Raw genomic sequence first — 6,000 nt, 5'->3', positions numbered from 1 at the left:
AGGATTTACTTTCACATGCTTTCCCAGCTTTTGTCCCAGCTCGCCCAAAAAGAAGGAAAGAGAAGGAAAGAGAGAGAGAAAGAAAAACAGAGGAACTCCACAGAAGTCCAGGATCTGCTGTAGTTATCGCCGGAAACTCCCTGAATACAAATGCAATGTCTCTGTGCATCAGGGAGCCCGGGGGACTGGTCCTCCATGGAGACTGTTTCAAAGCCAGATCAAACCGCACGCTCTGCCTCTCATTATCCCTTCTCCCTTTTGTGGACCGGAGAGGCAGGAGATGAGAGGCATAGGCAAATATTTCAGGATTTTAAAAAATCAACTGCTTACACATGTCCCGCACTTTGTTCTTCATCATCAGCTTCTTCTCCATAATTGTGAAACAGGAAGGACATGCTGTTGTGACAAGAACATCTACAGGAAATGGTGTGAGAAATGTGTACAGTTTCATTTTGGGCAAATGATTTTGCCCTTTATCGCTTTGTGCCGTCAGTGCTAAATATTGGAACTATAATGAAAGGCCATTTAAAATGTAAGTGTACCTCTTTATTAATTATTGAATGGCATTTATCATCAACAGGGTATTCATATAAGCTTCATATTTTACCAGGAGCGCATTGGTATTGGTGATATTGTGAACTGGGTCTACAGCTATCTGTGTCAACCTTTTCTTTATCACTGAAGTTCACCGGGAGGAATGTGGACAGCAGTACATCCTGTCATTACTGTGTTCACTTCGAAATTTGTTTGGAAATTCACCTCCTGGAGTGGACCAGAATTTCAATGCCTCCAATTTGCTTGTCTTTGAAATAAGTCTCAGTATTCATATTCTAAGTGCGAATAACATTTCAATGCTTATGGTATACGTGAAAGTGCTCCAAATGTACAATTTATTTTCCAGGGATAGGCTTGCTTTAACCTCCCAGCAAAATATATATATATCAAATGCATTTTATGTGTATAGAATCTATCACACAGGGAAATGTCACTCTTTTGGCTTCATTATTTATCTGGTCCTTGCACTTATGAATGTTAAACAAAACCAGTGCCCTTATCAAGTACCAAGTAGTAGTTGTAGTAGTAGTAGTTGAGCTGTAGTGCTAACTTGGCAGTATGTTCCGATGTTCCCCCATGACTCAGGTCTCAATGACCTTCTAGATGGTCATTGGGAGAGTGGGTACCCCTGCTTAATAAAGATGTATTCTTAACTCACTTCTGGTCCTAGAGAACCATAGACTCTGCTGGTTTTTTCTTTTCCTTAGGATCAGTGACCTATTCAGACCTAAGAATCCAGGTGACCTGAGTTAGCTGTGTAATCAACTGCTTTAATGACCAATTGCTGTGCTATTTGAGTTCTAAGTAGCAACAACAGCCAGCAGATTGGAGATCTTTGGGGATCCCTAGAGGATAACCATTGAAATACAAGTTTAAACCCTTGCAGGTCACATGGTAGAGACAAAGTAGTGATCCTACCCATAGCTCCTGACCCATGTGGTTTGGAATGGATCTTTTTTCCCAAAATTAATTTGCTCATGCCGAACAAAATTAATATTTCTGATTTAATTTATACCATTTTGAACTTTTTTTGCAAAACCTACTTTTATGAGCAAGTCTGGGCCCATTTGGCCGATCATCACCAAATTAGGCTTGAGGGAATCTCTGGAGCCCGAACCCAATTAGCGAAAAATGAACTTTCAAAAGAATATTGCCAATGACCTCTACTGACACACAACTATAGCACATGAATACTGAGTCCAATCCTCACCAAACTTGGTACTCAAGTGTACCATTCATCCAATATGTGTACTCACAGCTTCAAAATTCATAATTGGCAAATTCTACTTAGGCCCTGTTAATTCATAATAATAATAATAATAATAATAATAATAATAATTATTATTATTATTATTATTATTATTATTATACTAATACTACTACTAATAATAATAATAATTATTATTATTATTATTATTATTATTATTACTGTTATTATTAACGTTATTATTATTATTATTATTGTTGATATTATTTCTCATCAACTGTATGCATAAAAAACATCAAACTTGTTTTCTGCACCTTCCAATCAATTATAAAAATGGAGTGTTAAAAGGACAGAGGCATACCGGGAGCCAAAAGAACAAACAGTTGACTGAGCATCTTTCTCGCTCTCAATCTGTAGGATAATGTGATGCTAATGGGCTTTCAGACTGACTTCAGAAATTAGCTTATAACATGACCATGGTCCACTTGTTACTAAACTGCTGCTGTGCCAATCAGTGTCATTCTGAGAAGGGAAAGAAAAATGAAGAAGTGAAGAAAGATCATCACCTCACTTTCTGGTTTGGGCTCACTTCTTTATGCAGGCTGTTCACTCTGCCATGTAATATAAAATCATCCCAATTAAAAGACAGGAGCTGAATCACCAACAAAATGCATTTCATTTCTGTGAATCATCTTTCTAATTAGCCGAAGCTGAGAGCTGCAAAAGAGTTGCTACCCTGGCAACTGCCATCCTCAGCACTCCACCCCCAAAATGGCACGGAGCCCCCTTAAGGAGCTGCATGAAGTGAAGTAATGAGTAAGCGGCAGCCCTGAGTAACCTTAACTTTGATGTTGGCACACCTCATTGCACGACAACTCACAGAGGGAAACTGATTCACAGCGCCCCTCTTGACTCTGCCCTGCACCTCCAACAGGCCCTCCTCCGCTACTCCGATCTCCGCATCTCACGTTCAAAACCAGTCCCGTCAGGGCCACTGAGAGAGTGGGGTGTATGCTGGCCAAGCAAACACTTTACCTGGGGTTTATTTATTAACACAGAGCCTCAGATTCAGTTGCCCTCATCTTTCATTCCTAATTCAAAGTGAATCTTGACAAATCCGATCTGGTCATTTCAGCAATGACAAAAATGAACCTATTTTTGGCAAATTGTGTTTGTGTAGAAGCAGCACACGCCTTTTCACTTGTAAGTTAGATTTAAGAACAAATGTTGATTGAATCCAGGCCAGTATTGTCTTTTTCTCCAAAAGCTGCCAATTATCTTCAAAATCCAATTGGATATAGCCCACTTGAAATAAAAGTGGCTGGCTTTGTCACCTGAGCAGTCTTGAGTTTGTTCAGATTAGCATGTTTGTGTTAAGGACTTTCACACAACCACTTACAGTTAACACTTCAGAGTAGCATTCTAGTGAGTTGCCTAGAGACAGGAGTGGCAAAAAATAATCTTGTGGGTTCATTATGTTGCCTAGCAAATTGGTAAAGTTGTTTGGCTTTATTGTAATGCTAAGTGTCAGTTTGCTAATTGTGTGATTTTGAGGGTGATCTGCAATGTGAGATTGTGGACCAGTGCTAATATACATAACTATCTAGATAATGTTTAAGTCATATTTAGTATTTTTCACACATTGCTTTTTATCACCCTTGTTCTTTTGCTTGTTATATTGTTTGATTTGATATAACTGAAAGAACATTTTTGTAGGACTGTACTGCAGAAGTGCTGGTTTCAGAAACACGTCTAGTGCCCAGAGGAAAGAATGTTTGAATCTCAGGTATTTTCCCTTTTTCTAAAAATGTACAGTTGTGTCAATTAACAATGTGTTGAAAATGTAATCGCATGAAATAGTACTTGGCACTGATCACATTGCCATCATCCTTGTGCTTCCCTGGGTGCTAGTTTCCTTTCATTCCTTTTTTGTATTGGTGGAAATGTCTTACAAATAGCTAAATGGCTGTGTCATACAGTGCAGGGGACTTTGAGAAGTCAATGTGAGACCACCAGGCCTCTGGAGTCCACAAACGGCAGTGCTAAACCTCCAGTATTCCTCCTCAAAGTGCTCCCCTATCATCTCAAGAGGGGGCCAGAAGGTGAGAAAGAAGAAACAAAGGGAGAATCCAACCCATCCTTTTTCTTATCTCTACAGGATAGTATAAACAACAAAAAATGGATCAAAGGAAGCGGTGTGTCAAAAGAGAGGGCCAAGGAGGGTGCTCCTGGAGAAAATGATGAGATGGAAGGATGTGTCTTCTTTTAAAAATCTCTTTAATTCCTTTGCTTTTCTTTTTAAATGCAATGCTTCAGCTCCTGGGGAATGCTTCAAAAGTGTCACCACTGAGGAATTCAATAGTACATCTTCGTCAGATATGTAAAACCACTTTTATTTTTTTTATCTTCCTGACATTTGAGTCTTGTTTGACATCATTAATGTAGCGTTTACAAATTTGATATACAAGCGATTCACCTTGTTTCACCGCATTTATGTTGGGTGAGTACTGTCTGCTGTGGATACTCACATAAAATAGAGCAATAATGCACTTTCAGTGAAAACATTTTTAAGTTTAGACCAAAAACAAAGATGAGGAAAAAACAGCACTTTGTCTTATACACACATACACACATGTATGCATATAAACTCAGTGAGCACCTTATTAGGTATTTATTAGACTTATTTTTATTTATTAGACTTATTGGTCTTCTGCTGCTGTAGCCTATCCAAAGAGGTTTGACGTGTCATGTGTTCAGAGATGTTCTTCTGTATACCACTGTTGTAATGTGTGGTTATTTGCGTTACTGTCACCTTCCTGTCAGCTTTGACCAGTCTGGCTATTCTCCTCTGACCTCTCTCATTAATAAGGTGCTTCTGTCTGCAGAACAGCTGCTGACTAAATGTTTTTTGTTTCTCTGCAAACTCTAGAGACTGTTGTGTGTGAAAATCTCAGGAGATCAGTGGTTTCTGAGATATTCAAATCACTGTGACCAACAATCATCCAACATTGACACAGTCAAAGTCACTAAGACCACATTTCTTCCCCATTCTGACCTTTGGTCTGAAAAACAGCTGAACCTCTTGACCATGTCGGCATGTTTTTATGCATTTAGTTGCTGCCACATGATTGGCATATTTGCATTAACACGCTGGTGGACAGATCTACCTAATAAAGTGCTCAGTGAGTGTATCAACATTCAATCACATGCCGAGTCCATTTATAAATTACATATTAGGTGTATACTTGTTGTAATTTATTTTGAATTCATAAGCCTCAATATTTCATGTGAACCTCTGAACCATTGTTTTTGATTGTTCCTTCTTCAGGCCAATGCCATTCTAACAGTTTCCTCTCCAAGAAAGGGCTACAAATTTCAGCTTCTGGTCCTAGATAATATATGAAAAAAGTGAGAGTGTGTGAGAGAGAGAAGAACAAGAAGGAGACAAAGAGGAAGAGGAGTATGAGGAGACTGAGTGGGAGGTAGGGGGTGAAGACCCTACACTTTTCTGTACGCGACACAACAGTAATGAGGAGGACTCAACTTTCTACAACAGAATCTATTTTCTTCTTCTCTCTCCTGTCTTTCCCAGAGCTGTTTGCTGTTTGCGATGTTGGTGTGGCTAACCCCTGTGGTCCAGTCCAAGAAAATGTTTCATTACAACAAATTATCATGCAATTCAAATTGATTAGTTCTGTGTGTGTGTGTGTGTGTGTGTGTGTGTATGTGTGTGTGTGTGTGTGTGCTTGTGACATTCTGGAGGGTGAGTACAGCCGGGAGTAGTCGTAGAGATCACATTTCCCTTAACAAAAAGCTATTAAATCAAGCCTTGTACTTGTTCTTTGCTTAGCAAGCTATGTACTGTGGAAAAAGTGGACACATGAGTGGCACAGCACTGCACAGCACCCAGGTGCACTGGTTTATAAAATGATGTCCCTCTGGGAGTACAGTCTCATCACTCAGAGCTCACCTCAGTTTTCATTTCTGTAAATGGTCTACTGTAAGACAGGCACAACAACAGCAGTGATCTGTTGCTATAATTCAACAACAATGATTCCTTACTTTATCCTCCCCGCGAACAAAGTGCAAAGTAAAATTTATTCCAGTATTACAGAGGTACATCACCATCTAGTGGCTATTTTAGTGCAATAACATTCTCCTGCCTATAGTGTACCACAAGGATATGCTAAGACTTACAGAGGTGTACAAAAATGTGGGTGCCCCTGGTCAAAAAGCAT

The 6,000-nt window shown here is 39.3% G+C and overlaps 1 long non-coding RNA gene across 2 annotated transcripts; it reads left to right on the top strand.

Moving 5' to 3' along the window:
- Positions 1-444: 444 nt before the first annotated feature.
- LOC133108604 (uncharacterized) lies at positions 445-5,720 on the top strand. Of its 2 annotated transcripts, XR_009704680.1 has the most exons (4): positions 445-532; positions 3,479-3,548; positions 3,921-5,244; positions 5,355-5,720. It is a non-coding gene; the product is annotated as an uncharacterized LOC133108604 (long non-coding RNA). The 2 variants fall into 2 exon arrangements; XR_009704679.1 differs by having other exon boundaries at positions 3,921-5,720.
- The last annotated feature ends 280 nt before the right edge of the window (positions 5,721-6,000 follow it).

This window comes from Conger conger, chromosome 13 (genome assembly GCF_963514075.1).
Source record: "Conger conger chromosome 13, fConCon1.1, whole genome shotgun sequence".
Taxonomy (NCBI): Eukaryota; Metazoa; Chordata; class Actinopteri; order Anguilliformes; family Congridae; genus Conger; species Conger conger.
This window is presented reverse-complemented; position numbering and strand designations above follow the sequence as displayed.